A 21,738-nucleotide genomic window follows, 5' to 3' on the forward strand; every position below is an offset into this window, starting at 1 on the left:
ATAATTATCGGACGGTTTTGGAGTCGGTAAAGTTGTTTGACCCGGATAATCATGAACTACCTGACATAATTATCTCGAACCACGTGAATCGGTATGCACGTGGGTACGTTGTTGTCTAGAGGTACTTTTGTAGGGTTTCGGGACAGTATTATTTGACCTTAAAATCAACTTTGGAAGAGAAGGTTAAAAAAAAGTCTAAATTGATCAAAACAACGGTAGGTGTGAAATACAATGGCAAATGACATCCTAAATACCCCCTGATGAAACTTTATGGCTTCATTGACCTCCTCTTTTCTTTTTAAATAATTAATTTTTTCTTCTTTGATTTTGTTTTTAAGTATTTGTTCCATATTTACAATTAAACAGAAGAGTTGTAAAACAATGCAAGGCGGGAGCAGGGCCGGCCGTGGCGGGGTGGTCCAACCCCCGTGAGCTATGGAATTAGTAAGTATATCAGGGAATCGTCCACCAAAACCTGGGGAGAGACATTATCCATTTAGTACATCTAAAAAGGTATGTTATAATAAATGGTAGATAAGGGAAGCGTATCTAGGTAAGCGTAGATATATACGGCAGGTAATGTAAATGCATCGTAAAATGTGAGTAGCCCTGATTAAAAGAAAAGCTTGTTCATGAAATGTGCTCGCACAGACGCAGTCAATGTCTTCACACACGGTCACAGACTTCTAGCGGGGGTGTGTGGGGGGGGGGGCAGGACCGCAGGAGAGTTGGAAAAGTTAAGTAATAATATTCAGAAAACAGTGTACTCATGCTGGTGAAGAGAGGTGGTTTATTCACAATGTGTGCGTCTTGAAAGGTGCGTGCAGGTCATTAATTATATACAACATTATCATGACAATTATTCCTTAAAATTGGTGGTCGCTCAGTTTGCTTGTTTGCATAATAGTCATTTCAGAATAGATATCAGATTTTCGGGCGAGAGACATCTCCGAAACCGTTTATGAATGTTTTTTTTTAAATTAATTTTCATGCTTGAAATACCCCATTTTGTATCTCTCTTTTATTGTTTGAGTGGAAATAAATATTGAATTGAACTGAATCGAACTTTTTTTTTATACTTTAACTAACTTTATTGATGTAGACTAACAAGAGCAATATGAAAAGGGAAGAAAGAAATGCCTTTTCCCACAAATAAAGATATCTGGATATTATTACAACATAAAATCAAAATTAGGCTCTTTAAAGTACGTGTTAGCAAGCAACAATAAATAATAGATTCTAATTCAGTGAATCATTGAATCGAGGATTAATTATTCTAAATAATATTAAACAGCAATTATGACTAGAAAAGCAAGCCTTAAAACAGGGATCAACATGAGATATCAAAACATATTGTTGCTCTCGGGTTCCCTTTATCGATATTGGAAATTGCCATTGTTGACATGCGATGCCTAGCAATTACTTGTGTTAGTGATATTTTGTACAAAACTTTAGTAATATAAAAATTAGTATTATTTAGGCTTTATTTACACAAGAAAGCCACTTCGGTTCCAATACTGCTCTTCCTGTGGGCCCTGGAATTATTACTACCCTCCGCCTTTTCTAGCTATCAAATTTATCCTGGGTGGAGAGTGACCTCTGCGGTTTAATGACCTGACATGTTAAGTGCCGAGCTGGGATTCGAACCCTCACCCCTTGAATTGAGAGTCAAGCGAATGAACCACTGTACCACAACACCTCCACACCGCTATAGGAAAGAGCTAATCATTTAGAAGGGGAATAATGACGGAAGGCTTTGATGAGGAGGAAGAAAGAGAGGAAGAGCAAGGAAGAAAGGGGAGAAAAATCAAAGGAAGAAATACGGATAATGTAAGACAGATGAAATACAAGAAAGGCAGACAGAAATAGAACTGCTTATGAAATAAATTATAATGGGGTTGGTGAGGGACGGCTTAGCTAAGGCTGAAAAAGGGATAGAGAGAGAGAGAGAGAGAGAGAGAGAGAGAGAAGCTGAGCGAGAAATAAAGAGAACATATAATGGAGAAAGTCATGCTGTATTGAAGGAGAGGAAATAGATGAAAAGCAGACTTAAAAGGCATGCAGAACCAGAGATGTACTTCGAGATAAGAAAACAACCATTTTCGCCTTCTTCCTTCTTACCCCATTATGACGTCAAAGCGAAGATAGGACCATGCGCTTAGCTTGCAATCACAAACCCTTGTCTGTTGTTGTGCGTAACAGCGTCTGCACTATGAGACTAGGATGACGGCATACTGCATACGCTACTTACTAAAGCTGCTCTGGACATAGTCAGAAATTCATTTAGAAACTGACAGAGCTAGACTCTGCTCGGGGCTTTTAAGGAAATGTGGGTAAAGTGTCAAATTAGAGTATGTTTTGGCAGACTACGGTTTTATTCAGTTGTCCATTAGTGGCAGTAGGAAGGAAATATAGGAAGAGAGAGAGAGAGAGAGAAGTCCATAATGATGTATTTGGTAAGTATCCTCACGTTTTGAATATAATTCCCTTCGTCTCCCAGTCCTTCCATTCCGGCCTACTTTTTGATCTATTATATATACTTTCTATATCGCATACCATCATGTAGATTGTAACGCTTAAAATATAACCTTTCAAAAATTAAAAAAAATTGTTTGACATTCATGATTGAATTGCACTCTCTCCACCTCCCCCCCCCCCCCCCCCCCCCCCCCCCCAAAAAAAAAAAAAATAATAAAATAAAAAATTCTACTTATTTAGTGCCACTATGGTATGCTTAATAATGCTATCGTAACTTAATTAACAATGACTTTCTCTAATTTTTTTCCCGGGTAATAGTAATATTCAAAAATGTATGTTGTAAGTTAATAAAATACATTTTTATTAGGTAAATATTTTTGGAAATGTTTAACATAAATTGATTCTTCACTTGAATAGGGATATAAATACTTCAGTCATGTTTAATTTCTTTTCACTGTTTTTCAAAATCGTTGGATAATCTCAATTTGTAATTCTTGGTAAGATTAACATCCATGTCTCTAGTTGCTGGTTATTTCATATAATGTCATATTATTTAATATCCCTGTTATGTATTTTATGTTTTGCCTTAGTTCATTGCTATTTTGTATGTTACAATGTATCTGGGCTAACTCGGCTCAAAGACAACTCGGCCCAGCTGCATTTTACCCTAACCCTAACTCTAATCCTAACTCTAACCGTAGCCGAGCTAGCCCGACTCCGTTGCAATGTATATACATGACCAGCGTGAAAAACAGCTCTGGGTGACATTGCCATCTTGGATAAATATTTTTGAATAAATAAATTAATAAATGAATAAATAAAGGGAAAGTTTTAAAAAACGAAAGAAAAATGAGAAGTAGTAATAACAAAGGACAGGAAATTGCCTGACACAGTTTTTTATTCACAATACCATAATAAATAGGCCGAAATATTGAATTAATTGGACCCTCGTTATCTGACATAATGCCTAATTCGTTTTCGTACGCATCACATCACATCCAAATTAAACGTACGGGCTCGGGGTACGATGAATTATTTCTGTTATAATGCTATCTATTTATCATTTCATTTCTGTTCTGCTTATGTGAAATGGTTTACAAGGCAATTTGTCTACATCGGACGCATTAAGAAGTCTACTCCTGACACTTTTTTATATTGAATTCTTTACAGTTGATCAATGGAATAGCAACATTTACTTTTATTTTGTTACATTTTTTGTACGAACTTATAATTATGTGAAATATTATGACGATGAAAATGAACGACTAAAGCCCATCAGTACTAGTGTAAAGGAGGGATTAGACCACACTGCAAGGTCACTGGACAGGTGGTTATCTCATCAACTCAGCTCTCAAACAACATAAGAAAAAGAGGATCATGGGGACCAATGGTCGCCGATTAGGCATTGTTTGTTATATAGAGGGCGCAAGTAGCTACAAGTAGCGCAGTGGGCCTTTAAGGGCGTCTTAATGATGTTCTTGCCAACTTCCTATAGATACCGCATTATCAAACTAGTCGATATGCAATGTAGAATTTCAAAAAATACACAATACAGAATATACGTGACATATGAATATGCCAAGACCTTTTACAAGACGAGAAAAGCAATATATGGGGTCATACAATCATCTAGATAGAATCAAGACGACAGCCCAAACCCAATTCTGACATTCATCCCGTTTGCAAGGCGGGTCGTTGCATTATTGGGTACACGGTATGACGTAAATTGAGTAATATATCCCTCAGATTTATGAAATGCATTCCATATCATGTGGTTATTTGGCAGACGATCGATCGAATGGTAGGCGATACCACCTGCCCTGGTATCGAGGGATACTAGCTGCAAAGGTTTGAAAACTAAATGTAAAAAATAAGTGCAAAGTCAAACCTGCCTTAGTGAAAACCTGTCTACAAAGATCACATGTTTTGTTTCCCTTGAAAATGGTTTGTCATTGAAACATGTACTATAGGAGCCTGTACATAAAGACCACCTGCCTATAAAGACCACTTTTCAAGTGTCTTCCTTGGGTGGTCTTTATGGGCAGGTTTCACTGTATTTAGATCCACTGTGAGCTCGCTCGATCAAAGTAGAGGTAGTATCATGATGATAGAATGATATGAATAGGGAGTGGGGTAGGGTCAAGGGGTGGGGATGGAGGGGGTACCTTCAGAGTTCCAAGCTATCATTTAAATCCTTGAAAATTCGCTCCCCTTCTTCAGAAACGGGAAATCAGGGAAATCGACTTTTAAATTATTTGTTTAAGAATAAATCATAAATCACGGAAAATCCTTGCCCTCCCCACAACGAAAGGAGTCAGCACTCACTATATGCCTTGTCCAAACTCCACGATTAGTGCTCTTAGCTCCTAAGTGTCCGCAAATCCTGTTAATTAATGACGTCTCAGACTCGACAGCGGTTTAGTTATGAGCCGGGTATTTAAAAGGTCCACAGGGGAAAACTTATTGAATTTCGTTTCATAAGCGTTCCTATAATAAGCAGAGGAACTCGTATCGAAGCTTCATGATATAGGAATTTGCATCGGCTGTACATAATATATCTAACGTTTAAAGAACATAATGAATTATCACCACTTGACGCTTGCGACAAAAGGATGTGCAATTTCTTAGGATAAAATTCCAATTCATGGATTACCTTTTTTAAATTTAAATCTAAACACTGACTAATACAACACCGACGACAACAACAACAACAGCAACAACAACTATTACAACGAGAACGACAAAAACAGGAAGAATGACTATGATAATGATAATGATAACCACAAAATTAATGGCGTGGGAAGCTTAGTTTGGAACGAGGTTATTAATATTCGGAGAAGGCCGTTGTAGTGGTATTTGTGTTTTATAAGCAATTTTTCACTCCGAACATCGCACAATTGACGTTCCCTGGGGAAGTATCTACAAGCAGACGCTAATTAATTTTCGCTTGGTCGATATACTCAATCAATGAAATTAAATGTCGGGTGACGCACTCAAAATACACATTCATGTTGAGAGTGCATTATTGATTGAGAGAGAAAGAGAAAGAGGGGAGGGAGAGAGGGAGAGAGAGGGGTAGAGGGAGGGAGGGGGAGAGATAGATAGAGAGATGAAGAATAGTGGGTGGTTGGGTGGATGGTGTCTGTGTGTGTGAGTGTTCGAGAGTGAGATAAAGCATGAACCTAATAGAATGGACTATCGACGAAGCAGTTTCTTTGATCATGAACCTAATAGAAGCAACTGTTACACCGAGTGGGAGGGAGGACATATTTTGAGGAGATAAGGTATTATAAAGGAAGGACAAGGGCAGGATGATAAAGAAAAAGGAGAGAGAGAGAGAGAGAAATGGGAAGGGGGAAATGAGGGTTAAAGAGGTTTGGGAAAGGAGAAACATGGGAAGGGAAGGGTTAAAGAGGGAGAGTGTAAAAAGAAGCACATCAGGGACAGACAATAGTGAGCGGGAGAAACCTCGAGGAGGCCCGGCCCGAGAAAGCTGTGATATAAGACAGAGGAAAGAGAAAAGAGAGAGAAGAAGAAGAAGAGGGAGAGGAGGAGGAGGTGGAGGAGCAAACAAACTACATTGTAATATTGTTTCAATAAGCTGTAGATATACTCCCTTCCCTTTCCTTGTCTTTTGTAGTTAATTGTGAGTATCGGTTCATGTATCCCTGTAAACTCCCTTTCCCTGTTTTAGCGTGTATTTGTATCGTATAAACTTAAATTTAGTTGATTATGTCATTTGTATATAGTTTAAGGAGCATATCCACAATGAGTTCTGCTTTTCCATAGGCTCCGCCACCTATCTATTTATGTTCAATTCAAGGACAATATTCTGAATAGTGTGTACCGGTATTGTATGCACATGCATATTATAATCATTTTCAATATGTTGTTACACTATTTTTAAAATGAGATATTGTGGAAACCAATAAACTATCTATCTATCTATCTATCTATCTATCTATATATCACGATTAGCAGGAAATAGACATGAAATAGATTACTACCACGCGAGTGCCATATATTCACAAGTAGAGACGTAATTATTCGTAGCCTGACATTATAAATTGACCCAATCTCCCAACTCTCAATCCGTCATCGCACGTACTTCACGTCGTTCACGTTTGACATGAACATTTCGTCCGTCTCATGAAATCTCAATTTAATAATTCCAGCCCTGTGTCAAGACATTGGTGTATACGAGATAATGTGGCATCGAAGCAACCTCATGAATACATCTGAAGTAGTATTGATTTTGTGTAGCCATTTCTCTTTGTGCTTGATGCGTATTCAGTATAATTAAAAAGGATTTGTAGGTATAAGACACGTCGAGAGCAAAACATGAAACAAACATTAGACGAAAATAAAACAAAAACAAAATGTAAAACGAACACAAACATGCTTAAATCAACAGACAGAAAGACAAAAGGACAGAGGCAGACAAACAGACAGACGGACATTACAAGTCATAGAACGAGAGACAATAGGTAACAGAAACTCACTCACACTCACGCACACACCAGCACACACGCACACACACTGTACTACACAATTATGAGGAAAGCTTGCGATAGGAGACAGGGAGATGGGTATAATGGAGAAAGGGATATGATATGCCAGAGGGACCTAGAAAGAGAGAGATAGAGAATGGTTTCTGAACTTCATAATTATTAAGACGATAAAAACTGCAATTAATAACAAACCAACCAGCAAACCAAGTTTACCAACCAACCAACAAACAAACCAATCAACAACCAAACCAATAAACTAACCAACCAACAAACAAACAAACCAACCAAGCAAGAAACCTTCCAATCCCGAAAACAACAAATCAACCAACTAACTAACTAACCCACCAACTAACTAACCAACCAACCAACCAACCAATTAACTAACCAACCAACCAACTAAACAAACAAAACAATGGGACAAGGACAGTCACAGCAGAGAATTGATATTTCAAGAGAAAAAAATACATAGTGATTGTGAATGACAGAGGGAAAGACGCAATGAGATAGAGAGAGAGAGAGAGAGAGAGAAATACATAGTAATAGTGAATGACAGAGGGAAAGACGCAATGAGACAGATAGACAGAGAGAGAGAGAGAGAGAGAGAGAGATTAAAAAAAAAATACATAGTAATAGTGAATGACAGAGGGAAAGACGCAATGAGACAGATAGACAGAGAGAGAGAGAGAGAGAGAGAGAGAGATTAAAAAAAATACATAGTAATAGTGAATGACAGAGGGAAAGAGGCAATGAGACAGATAGACAGAGAGAGAGAGAGAGAGATGGGGGGGGGGGAGAGAGAGAGAGAGAGAGAGTGAGCAGTGAAGGGGATGATATTATGTGTCTGCCAGGGCAAACGGTAAACGGCGGATCAATCATCGAAGTATTTCCCACTAATGTTTCTCTCGAGATCACATTTAATCCCACTCACTGCTACATGCCACATACATAAACAAAACACTTAAAAATGGGGACCATGATGAAAATGGGAAGATGGAAAATTGATGGAGCGATACATTAGATGAGGCCAGGTTTCCGATCTCCATATGAGACTGTAAAACTGAAAATGGTCGACAAATTCACACTGTATCTGTAAGGGGAGTACAAATACGAAATGACTGAGACCTTTATTTGATGATTATTTCTCTCTATTTTTACCATAGATACAAAGTAAGCCGACCATGTACTCTGTATACAATACTCACGATAAAAGAACGTACCAAATCAATCGCAATTTTGTTGATAATAGGGGTCACTTCCTTTATGACTTAGTTGTGATTAATGAACGAGAGAAAGTAGACGCTATCGTCATCGATTGACGTGTTGGATCATCACAAAGTACAGAAATCTTGTTACTAATAACAATTACTAATGTTTATCGGCCTTGTATTACATTACAACTGTATTCGAAATGTGTCTGCTTTTTATTCCACTGCTTGCTCGTCGTTCTTCACTCCGTCAAAGTTTTATACCACGTGACCAGGCATTTATTTTGCCTAACACGTAATTTTGCTAATGACCGGTTATTAGTAAAATCATGTTATAAAACATAATTTTATAAAACAATAAAACATCATCTTATAAAACAACTAATACACATCATTTTGTTCGGGCATTAGTAAAATTACCCACACTCGGTAACTCCAAAACAGTCCAAACACCCCCGCCTACCGCCTCGGGCGTGTTAGACTGTTCCAAAGGTACGTTGTGTGGGTAATTCTTACTAATGTCCTAACTGATGTGTTTTATTTGTTCTTTAAGATGATGTTTTATTTGTTTTATAAAATGATGTTTTAAAACATGATTTTTCTAATGACCGGTCATTAGAATGGAATAATGACCAGTCAATATCCAAATTACGCGTTAAGCAAAAACAAATGCCAGGTCACGTGTACGCTTTCAACCAATCATTTGATTAGGACCCACATCATTATCTTATAATTCTTACAAACGCTCTCACTACTGTGTACTATTTGTATACTATAGTCTCCATCTTGCAAGGATGAACTGACTGGAGAATAAAGAGGGGCACACTAACTAGGACATGGAATGATATTACAGCTGAAGACAGGAAGTTGTGCAGAATCTGTGTCCCAATTAGATCCATTTCATTGTTGCCCCCAACGGCCTCCCAGCTATAAAATATAAATAGATAGATAGATATTGTTTATATTTTATTTATTCTCTTTCATTTATGTATATATCATCATCTGCGTCTATGTCTGATGCTGTTTAATGCACATAATTTGTCTACGTTTAATTATATCATTTTTAAATTGTTATTATCCTTCTGTTGATCTTATATACAAATATACCATTCTTTACATTCGTTCTTGTATACGTATTGTACTTTCTTATGTTTGCGTTTGTATGTATGCACGGATTTGCAGTAGAACAGCCATTGTGTCTGCCTGCTGGAATAAAATGAAAATAAGATGAGGGAATGCGCAGCCCCATTTTCCCGACCTTTGCTTCTGATCAGTCGATGTCGTGGAAGATACGAAACATTATACGAAATTGGCAGTTAGGAGGATGTAATAGCAGGAGAGACCCATTGCAGAGAGATAGAGAGAGAGAGAGAGAGAGATAAGGGGTTCTCAGATCAGATCAGAGCATAATATAGAAGGTATGAGAGAGAGAGAGAGAGAGAGAGAGAGAGAGAGAGCTTGTTGGCGTGTACGCGCGTGTGTGCGTGTGCGTGTGTGCGTGTGTGTTTGTGCATGTGAGAGAGAAAATGAATGAGAGAGAGAGAGAGAGAGAGAGCGAGAGGGGAGAGAGGGGAGAGAAAGTATATGTACGGTTGTGGTTGTGTGTGTGTGGGTGTGTGAGAGAGAGAGAAAGAGAGAAAGGAGAGAGAGAGAGAGAGTGAGAGAGAGAGAGAGAGAGAGAGAGAAAGGGGGTAGAGAAAAACAAACAAATGGAGGAGGGGACAACTAAGCCCGTTGGGATGTCTCGGGGATGGGAAAAGTGAAGGATGAAAAGTGATCGCTAAGAATAATCATCTTCCTGCATCCATCATCCACCGTAATGCTTTTACCAGTGTCCGGCTCAAGCACCTATGAGGGGTTTCTGGCGGCCACGATGAAAAAGGCAAATACAGCAGACATCACGTGATCCCTGACGTCATCATGTTAAATCCGGTGGATGAGTCATTAGCCTTGCTATGATACTCATTAAAGCCTAGTTCATTTCCTCACACATGCCGAGACGAGGACAGAGAGTTGTATGAGTAAGAGCAAGGATTTGTGCTAAAAGCGTTTCGTTAAAGATATAGACCGGTAGTGATACAATTGTGGTTCAAGGGTTTTGGGTGCAAAATATCCATTCAATATTGATAAAATGTTGCCTTCGGAGGTTTAGAGGGCAACATATCAACCTACATTCGCGGAAAAGCAGAAACATAAGCCCAAATGTTCAATGGACCCCTTTGAAAAACAGCTTATAGCTGACAAGGGCAATCCATCCCATCTTTCCAGGCCGGATCGATATGAGAATTTACCAAATGTATCATTTAGTAGGCGGTTTCCCGGCAAAATGTGTATCAACACGTATTAGTCAAAACATATTCTATCACATGATTGGTAATAAGAGCTTTCATTTCATTTTCTGAAAAGGGGCGTTTCCAAAACTGGTCATTGCATCGTGAAAGAGACAAAACAAATGGACCATTCTCGCAATGTAATCAAAATTAATGCATAAATCTTTGTTAAGTGCAATGCTACAAATTATTTCATTCATCTGTTATTGATCATTGTATTTCAATAGTCAGAATGCAAATAGCATACGCTAGTTGTTGCTAGGTAGGACATATAATTAGTGCTTGTCCTACCTAGCACTACTTGATATATGAAATTCGCATTCTGACTATTAACATACAAAACTCGTAATAGGTGATCTTTTTGAATGAACTAATTTGTAATGAGGCACGTACATAAGAAAGATTGATGCATATTTTGATTACATTACGAAAAAGGAAAGGATTGGGAAAGGATGTTCATACAGAATTGGTGTTTGCTATTAGGAGTTGGAATCATCACAATGAAAAAAGAATTCGACTAGATATCGCCGATAGTTATATGAACTGCACTCGGGATATGGGTAGATGGGACAAACATGCACGCACAAATGGCATCGATTTTTGGTCAAAAATGACTTTCCAGCTATTTCTCGTCATTTTTGGAATTAAAAAAACATTCAAAAGAGCATTCAATTTCAGCTACTACTTTTTTTTTTGGAGGGGGGGGGGTGGAGGGGAGAGGTTCTATGATTTTCTTCGAAACTTTAACGAATGAGAAAGCCTTAAAGGGAAAGTCCACCCCAAAAATAAGTTTGTTTCGATAGAGGCAGAATAATAAGAAAATCAGGTGAGTGAAAGTTTGAGCAAATTCTGAATGAAAATAAGAAAGTTATGAATTATTGAAGTTGTGATCAATCAAATACAAATTGGTAACTCTGTGACTTATCATACGAGCTCTCCTTCATTTGCTTTGTGCATAATATTCCATAAAATCATGTTTTCTTCGTTATTGATGACGGAATATATATTTGTTCCTTGCAGGGGGAGTATAGAAACATATTTGCAATTATTATATTTAGGGTGCATGTATGGTTGAAATTTTTCTTGAGGGAAAATGAAAATTTTAGATTTTTTTAGTACTGAGCAAATGGAAGTTGAGCTCGCATGATACGTCATAGAGTTGCCAATTTGTGTTTGATTGATCACAACTTCAAAAATCCTAACTTCCTTATTTTTAATCGGAATTTGCTCAAACTTTCACTGACTTGTTTCTCTCATTTTTCTACTCCTATTAAAACTAACTTAATTTCAGGGTGGACTTTCCCTTTAAGATAAATGTTGCCTTAACCACAACTCAGCTTTTGAAACCCATTTATCGAAATTGAAGAAATAGACGGAGGATGAGTTCTACCGTAATAATTGTACGGGCACACTGTGCCAGCGGCGCCGACGCTTGAATGTAATTTTATGTAATCATAAAATACAGTATTTTGTCTTCAATATAAAGTATAGTCTTCCTATAATAAAATATGTGTTTCGGAGACGATAAAAAAAAACTGTTCCCTGTCTAATTACGCGTCTTGTTCTCCTCACCAGACTTCTCTCTCTCTCTCTCTCTCTCTCTCTTTCTTTCTATCTGTTGTCTCTGCATGTATGGCTCTCTCTCTCTCTTTCTCTCTCTTCCTGTCTCTCTTTCTTTCTCTCTCTCTCTCTTCCTCTCTCGTTTTCTGTCTCTCGTTCTTTCTCTCTCTTCCTCTCTCATTTTCTGTCTCTCTCTTTCTTTCTCTCTCTCTCTTTCTGTCTCTCTCTCTCTCTTTCTCTCTCTCTCTCTCTCTTCCTCTCTCGTTTTCTTTCTCACTGTTTATTCTTGTCACACCCGTTCTTCTCTCTCTTAATAATCATCTTCATTCAGTGTAAATGGCTTCGAGGAAAAACACGCGTCCTCCCAAAATCATAAACAAGTTATTTTCTCTGTCTTAGAATCCTTGGGGCCTTTTATCAATTACCATTTTCTGTGAAAATCAAGAATGAAATACGTTATTCGAAAACTCGGTTGAGTTCACTGACAGTAATTATGGAGATCTCAGCGTCTGTTCCTCGTCTCGTTTTTGCATTTGGTTTTTGGTGATGATGATTTTGATAGGAATGATGTTAGTGATGATAACGGTCATTGTGGTGGTGATGGTGATGGTGATGGTGGTGGTGGTGATGGTGATGGTGATGGTGATGGTGGTGGTGGTGATGGTGATGGTGATGATGGTGATGGTGATGGTGATGGTGATGGTGGTGGTGATGGTGGTGGTGATGGTGATGGTGATGGTGATGGTGGTGGTGATGGTGGTGGTGATGATGATGATGGGGGTGATGGTGGTGGTGGTGGTGATGGCGATGGTGATGATGGTGGTGGTGATGATGATACTTATAATGATGGTGACGGTGGTGGTGGTGGTGGTGGTGGTGATGATGGTGGTGATGGTGATGATGATCGTGGTGGTGATGGCGATGGTGATGATGGTGATGGTGATGATGGTAATAACGATAATGAATATACTGATGATGATGGTGATGGTGGTAATGGTGATGATGGTGGTGGTGGTGGTGGTGATGATGATAATAATGATGATACAAAAACCTGTCACCACATCTGTGTTATGGTTGATGAATAAAGAAGAAAAACATGAACAAAAAAGCCTAATAACAAACAAACGAACAAAGAAAAATCATAAATACACAAATAGATATCATCGCTGAAATAAAAGCCCAAATGCTCTGCCATTACAAAAAAAGTTTTTATCCCTGTGATAAACCTAGTTGAATATATATCTCAATAATTGAAACGCAGAACAAATTTACAACGAGGTTAATGTCATTTAAGAAGGTTGATGCCGATGACCTAATAAAACTCAAATTCGACTGATGTCGCTGTATGAAACTGGAGGAAATTAATATCAATTTGGAGAGTTACATTTGGAAAGGTCAAATTACTGGCCGCATCTAATATTAAGCTCATAGCTCTTAGAGCCGATGTTTTTCTGAATCGGCAAGAGTGGTTTAAAATGAAATATCCTCTCCCTTAAATAAAAGAAGTATAGGTCGCATATACATGAACCATCAATTCATAATATTATGAATCGAAACGGAGACCACTTTCTTGTGGGAAAAGATTTTAAAAGTAACATGGGTTCTCATATAGATGCAGGAATATTTTTATCTTGTTTATTTATTTATGTTATTTAAAGTCCTAAGAATAGATCAGCGCAGATACATTAATAGAACCTTCAGATTTCCAGCTCCCTATAATGATACAATTAACGATAATAATAACAAAAATGATGTATCTTTCTATGTAATTTATTTATTCTACTGTCTGTGTTGATTCAATAAAACGGTATTCTTATAACAATAACTTTAATTATTTTTGTAATATTTTCCCTAAAGTTGGCAGCGCTAAAAGAGAAAGTATTTTGTATGCGTATGTGTGTGTGTGGGTGTGTGTAACGGATATAATACTCTAAAACTAGCGGCCAATGAAATGTCAAACACTAACAAAGTTGGAAATGATAAACAAACAAAAATACCAACAAACAAGTAATACAACAAACAAAGCAAATAATTTAGCAGGGCGCGGAAAGGAATGTACAATGTAAATTCTGACTTGAAATCCTGTCGACTCTACTTCACGTGCAAACACATGTTCGTCTCCCCACCCCCAGAATTCATGAAATGCAATTTCCCCTTTTGGTTCAAAAAGTAAATTGATTTGCACAAATTGAACAAATATCTCCCGATAGTATTTGACACCACATTGTGACTGTGTAGTCCCATAAACCCAAATCTGTATGCTGTTATCATCAGCAAGACGTAGATTTGAGAAGCAAAGTGATGTCCGTTCTTTTTTTTTTACTTCATCAAAAAGCCCTGCAGTAGATATGCACGTTTTCCGGACGTCAAATTATTACACTTTTTAATATGTCCTAACTGCCTTGTCTTTCTGATTTTTTCTTATGTATAAATCCTTTACAACCATTTCTATGGAATAAGTCAACACTAATTTCAATAATTCATCAAAGACTGATGACATTACACCCATTTGCGAATGTTTGGTTCTATATATAATGTTAGCCATAATATAATAGATTTGGTTTATCTCTAAGTTCGTGAAACGATTGATAAGTTAATATGATTTTACCTTTAAATAGATAATTTATATCTTTTCAGAGCTCTATTGATTAATCTAGATAGTCTAGAGATTAATCAATGAATTTCTAAGAAGATATAAACTTTATATCGTCACACTCATTACATAAAAGAATGCAAACCAGATGTATTCCAACTTTATGGGCAAACGTGTTATAAAACAGCATGGCCGCCTTGTGGGCTTTATTTCTGTGTAGTTACATGAAAAAGGTTCACCAAGAAACCTACATTTTGGCCATCCAGGGGTTTATCCCTCTGTAAACCTCAAAATGAAATCGAGACCATCAAAAACAATGTAAACAAGAAAATCGGGAGATGAAAAGATAGAAATGGATACGACGACAGGAGACCATAGACTCTCCACCTGATCGTTGGGGGAGGCATACAGGTATCATATCATCTGATTGGAGCAAGAAGGGCATTAGTATACACATAATACACAGCAGTGAGGGCATTAGTAAGATTTACCCACACAAGTACAGTCTAACACGCCTGGGACAATAGCCGAGGTTGTTTGGACTGTTTTGAAGGTACCAAGTGTGGGTAATTTTACTAATATCCGAACAAAATGTTGTGTATTATATGTTTTATAAGATTATGTTTTATTTTCATAATGATGTTTTATAACATGATTTTGATAATGACCGGTCATTATCCAAATTACTTGTTAGGCAAAATAAATGTCTGGTCACGTGTATACTCTCAACCAATCATTATTGATTAGGACTTACGTCATCATCTTATAACACATATTGTCCAACACATAGTTAACCTCCTTCTGGGACTGAACAGACAAAATGTGGGAATCATACGATAAAGTTCCATTATTTTTTATTCCATCAAGTCTATCGGGAGACATGCAGGTGAAAATTTTGGAGCAAAAAGGGCTTAAGCACATATAGTTCAACATAGGGTTAACGTCCTTTAGGATTTGAACATGGAGAAATAATGTAGTAAAATGTATATTCCAGATGTTTCTACATCATTTCTTTGAATGTGAAGATAAACCGGTATAGTACCATCTATTTTTTGGAGCCAGAAGGGCGTTGTAAGTTTAACACAGAGTTAACGTCCTTCTGAATCTGAAGATATGATCTAATTTGGGAATCATGCGGTAAAATGTAATTATAAGTAACGTCGTATAGAGGATTGGGAAGACAACGAAACAAGTGATAAACGTGATGAGGAAAGTGAAATCAGCAAAGAGCCCTTTTAAAGAAAAGAAACAAATACAAAAAAAGAAGACGACAAAGAAGAAGAAGAATAAATAAAAGAAGAAGGAAATAAAATAGAAATAGAAGTAGAAGAAGATGAAAAAGGGAAGTAAGAGCAACTTTATACTCATAGGTAGACAGTTAAATGTCGGTCTGTATTTTTAATCAAAGAGCGTTTATCCACGTAAAAATGATAATCAATATGTACTTTTGCATTTTGATTTGTGGCCGGCGATATCCAAATCATTACCTGCAACTAATTAGTGTGTTTTACTCATATCCCTGTATTTTTTTTTTTTTTTTAGATATTCGGTTTAATGGTATGAACACTGTGGTTGCTTTTGAAGGTTTTTTAAAACTATGTTTGTTTGTTTGTGTATTTTTATTTATTTTTTGTTCTTGTTTAATTGAATGCATGTCTTTAGATGCATATGTATTTGGTAATATGATATGTTTATCTGACGATAAACTCTTATACTCTCACATACTATCATGACTGGTGCAATTTTGCAATCGCATGTAATTAGATGCAGAGTGTTGGTTTACCCATAAGGGGCTCGTTGGTGTATTTTCGTCTGTTATGGGGGGGGGGGGTGATGGGAATAGCATTGACCTGGGTGAGGGAGGGGTTTATCAACATAATTTCACATTTCTCTCCCCCCCCCCCCCTTCTCTCTCTCTCTCTCTCTCTCTCGCTAACTTTCTCCCCCTCTCCCCCTCTCTCTCTCTAGCACCCCCCCTCTCTGTCTCTCATCCTTCTGCCTTTTGGTGGGGACACCCCCTCTCCGGCGCCCCTTCATGCCCTGCCGAGCCTACGCCACTGCTATATCCTCACACTTCATCGGTGGACCATGCCTGCCTTTAGTTTCTTGACACAACCTTCACACCTGAGCAAGGCGCGATGACACCATCCCAGCTTCATCGCCACACTTCCGGGTGCTTGCATCATTAAACATCCCCCAGGCGTAAACAGACTTCACGCCTTGCAAGCAATGGCCACCCCCCCCCCCCCCCCCCCCCCCCATGATTGTGAGCTCTACGTTCATCGGGAAGCAGGCGCGGTTCGAAAAAGAATGTATTGTTGGTTGTGAAGAAAAGGGGGGGGGGGGCTCTGGGTTTATTGTATTCATTTTCTACATGTGCGTATATCTTTAACTAGTCAAAAAAAAATTGGGGACGTATTCTAATTTTGGTTGTTGTTGTTGTGTGTTTGTTTGTTTGTTGTTGTTGTTTTGTTTTTTTTTTGGGGGGGGGCTTGATTTTCTCTTCAGCCCCCATAACCCCTCTACAACCGCTTGAGAATTGAGAAATCATATATTATTTTCGAACAACATAACAAATACCATGATGATAGAAGGATACGTTGGTTGACTTTCATATAGTTTAATATGTTAGTAACGGAGATGCATGGTGCATGCTGGGTGTTTATTTGACTTTCATTATGGATTTCAAAAAAAGTAAAGAGCTATCTCTGTCTATAATTTTTTCTGGAAATGATTTAGCTATTAACTGAACAAAATGCGATTTTATTCCCCAAGTTACAATGCAGCAGGCGCGTATGCAGGATTTTTTTTCAAGGGGGGGGGGGGTTTAACATTTTTAAATCGGGCCGAAAATTTCGCATCGACTCAGCCAGCCGCTGAATAAGCGGGGGGGGGGGGGGGGGTAAGAGGACACTTTTTTTCTTTTCTATTTTGGTCTCGAAATTTGAAAATTTGACATTTTGCTCCATTGGGGGGGGGGGTGAGGTATTATAAGATTGTAAGATATTATTAAAAAAAAATAAAAAAAACCCAAAGGGGGGGGGGGGTTAGGTTTTTTTTCAGGGGGGGTTTATACACATAAAAAATACCAAAGACCCCCCCCCCCCTGCGTTCGCGCCTGCAATGCAGGTTATTAAAAATAGCAAATGTAATATTACTTTTTCTTTATATTTGAAAATTCATTTAAAGCACTTAAATTTTATCAAAGTAGGCGCTGTAGAAGTGTAATGTCTTTTATTAAACGTATATATGGTGTCATTTTAGTGACGGAGGACATTTCCGAGCTTAGTCCGTTAGCAGTGCACTGCACTGTAATATCCTATACTATATGCAGAACTTGTATATGGTGCGCATATTAAAATGGTTCCGCCAGTTTGTGAATGCTTTGAATGACGTTATTCAGAAGAGACAGTGTGTGCTTTCTGTTCGTAATTGGTGAATTGTGATTCGATTGATATACGGAATGGTGTGTCACTCTACGGGTAGAACTGCAGCTCTGGTCGGCAGCGTTTCAAGGAACGATGTCATGAGTACAGTTCAACGACATCCCAATTAAACCGTGTGTTAACTTTAACACATGCGTTCCAATTGATTCAGGCGAACTTGTACATTCTTATCTTTCCATATTAGATTTGTTAATAATGACCAGAATATCTCATACGTTTTGGGAAACAATTCACAAATATAATCACTTTGAGCGATAAGAGAGATGTGATATATATGAGCAAATTCGTGAATTATTATGTATATAGATTTCAAACCCGCATAGTGTTTAAGATTAGCTTACCATTATCATCATCATCATCATCATAATCATCATCGTCATTATTATTATCATCATCATACAATCATTATTATTATCATCATCATCCTTATTATTTTTTTTATAATCATCATCCTCATCATGTTTGTTTTTGTCAGTTCCATTATTATTTTATCTACTTGTTAATTTATTTATTTTATATTTGTATTATTATCATGATTATAATTATTAATATTATCGTTAATATTATTATCATTACTTTCAATTTTATTATTACAACCGTAAAAGTAGTAGTAGCAGTAGTAGTCGTCGTCGTAGTAGTAATAGTACTGTTAGTCGTATTACTAGGCTAGTATGTATTACTACTACTACTGTTACTATGATGTCTATATTTTGTAGAAAAAAAATGCAAGTATAGATAAACAAGATTGACAGTACCGAAAATACCATTTCCTGATTGTGAGAATACACATTTAAATTAATACAGCAATTAAACAAAAAAGAGTCACTTGAATCAAAAAAAGTATAGCTTCACATTGCCCGCTGCTTGAAATCTCACAGCTGGTAAATTTATTTCGCACATTAAAAAAAAAATCACATCCACAATATGCCTATTGATAATACTTAAATATTATATATATAACACCTTCGCAAAGACTTTTGAACAAAAAAAAACTTAAGTTCATATCCATGTCCATCACTGTTTTGAAATATACGCCCATTGAAATGACGCATTGTGTAATCCGAACATAATTTCATTGGGATATGCAATGAGCAGTTGAAATGTCATTGAGATGATTTTTCTGAAGTACTTGTGATTGCGTTTTTAACGGTTTTTACAAGATGACATTATTTCACGAGGTGAAAATGTATTCTTTTCGAAATTGTAGATAAAAAAGGAAGATAAATGCATTTACAGGTGAACACATATTCTAAACATATTTTGATAAATTGTTACATTACAAAACTGAAATATCATATATTGGTTTACACTTAAACACACCACACATAATAAATATCATATTGTAACATAAAATATATAAATTTACTGTTATTTACATAATTCTATACAGATAAAGAAGCCCGCGAAGTGTAGTGAATTAATCAAATGTGTGCTTTGCACTAAAGCCTTTATATCTCGACTATGACCTTGTATCAACTGTGATAACAAATAGTAATCAAAGAGCTGTTTTTTGTGCATTTCTTTCAGTGGATATTAAAATAATTACTATTTCAGTTTTGAAGGATGGTATTTGATTATAAGATGATAATGATATAATTTTCTAAATTTCTTGGAGATTTGTGGTGAAATTTCAGAGAATATATGGCAATTTTTATTATTACTGAAATGAATCAGGTCCTCCAAACCACTTTTATAAATAGAGAATCTCCCTTTTTATCATGTAGATGGTGACTGCTTTTTCTAAAACAAACAAACAATGTTGACAATCTTTTCAAATATGTAGCCTATGTATTTCCTTAAAGGAACTTGTGGAGGTATCATGGTAAAGTGATTCATTCACTAACGTCCTTTGGGAAGACATTAATATACTCTCGCCAGTCTCCACCCAGGTGTTTATGGGTACCAGGCAAATGCTGGAGTAATAATAATTGAAGGGCTCTCAGGAACAACAAGCTTAAAGGTAAAGACCAGTATTGGAAACGCCACAATTTCAAAAAATGAAATGGAAGCTCTCATTACCAATCATGTGAAAGAATATGTTTTGACTAATACATGATGATAAAAAATTTGCCGGGAAACAGCCTACTAATTCATATATTTGGTAAATTTGTTTCTCTCATGGTCTGTGAGAGATATAGGGTAGTCCCATATACATCTTTCTGTGTATAGTGCTTGTAACTTTACGAAGAATGGGCCAAGTTTCTGATCATTTTGATGATTCCAGAACCTTGCAGATGCTAGATGCTAGATGATCAACCTTTTCTGATCGATTCCACAACGTTTCTTTCACAATGCAATCGCATGACCATAACTGGTCTTTACCTTTAAATGGATGCGGATAAGGCTTCCCTTGTTTTACAACATTACCACTTTCATTGTTATTATTATTATCATCATTATTACAATAATAAATATAATTATTTTTTGCTATTATTTTATGATTATTATCATATGATAGGGGTTCTAATTAGGGGATATAAGTAATTATTTCAAAACCTTCCTAGAATTTAATAATCTATTACTAAGAGTAAAGCATGTGCAGCTACTGCCTCACAAAATAATGTGTCAATCACAAGCTTGTTTGGGTGAAAACACGTACTGTACATTGAGGATTATAATAACAAATACATTAAGGCGAGACGTCAAAAATAAATATACCAGCCAGCGGTAGCTAACTGCACTTGTGCGTCCTGGCTGCATTTTTTAAATTAGCTCAGCCGGCTACCGCTGGCGGTAGGAAATGGCATTCAAAAGCATGCGCCGGCTGCCGCCTTTTGAATGGAAACCGAGCCTCAGATCCCAGCCTGGCGCAAGCCGGCTGGGTTAATAAGTGAAAAATAATTGCCCCAGCCAGGCTTCGGCCGTAATTGCAGCCTCGATGCGCCGATACGTGAGGCGGCAGCCTGCTGGTATGGATATTTTTTGACGCCTCGCCTAAATGGACCTGTTTACCAATTTTATGCATACTTTTTAAACAAAATTTATTTTTGACGACTGAAAAACTTGCTAGAGAATAGGCAAGTTTACAAACATATTCAAATTGATGGTTGTTTCTTTCATGAAGACCTATTGACGAGGTATCCACTAAGCTGTTATTAATGGATGAACTAGAATACTTGGAGTCCCGTCTGCATACATTACTTGTTCGGGTTGTCAAGAATAACCCTTCTTTAAATAGAATGCTTACAATTTGAATACGTTGGTATACCGGTCTATTGCCCGACATAGCACAAGATAAAAATGTATGCACAGTGAATTCAATCCCTCGAGATGTTATCCTTGGGAGGTGAGTCAATTAGTTGGTAACCAGGGGGCCGTTTCTTGAAACCGTCATCAGTCTAACTTCTTAGACATCCCATTCAAACGTGTATTACAGATTAACACGCTTTTCTATGAGACGTCCAATATATTAGACTTATGACGGTTTTGAGGAACTGGCCCCATGGGTTCGGTAGAGACACATGCATTGAAACATATTTAGTAAACAGGTCTTTTTCAAGTGGATCATTGTTGAACTTCCTGTGGTTCAGGTGTATGCTGGGATACCTCCTCTTGTCTCGCTAACCATTCTCGTACCAATCTATCAGGGGAGACCTTAGACTCGTGCACCAGTCT

Source organism: Strongylocentrotus purpuratus, unplaced genomic scaffold (assembly GCF_000002235.5).
Source record: "Strongylocentrotus purpuratus isolate Spur 01 unplaced genomic scaffold, Spur_5.0 spur5_scaffold_20, whole genome shotgun sequence".
Lineage (NCBI taxonomy): Eukaryota > Metazoa > Echinodermata > Echinoidea > Camarodonta > Strongylocentrotidae > Strongylocentrotus > Strongylocentrotus purpuratus.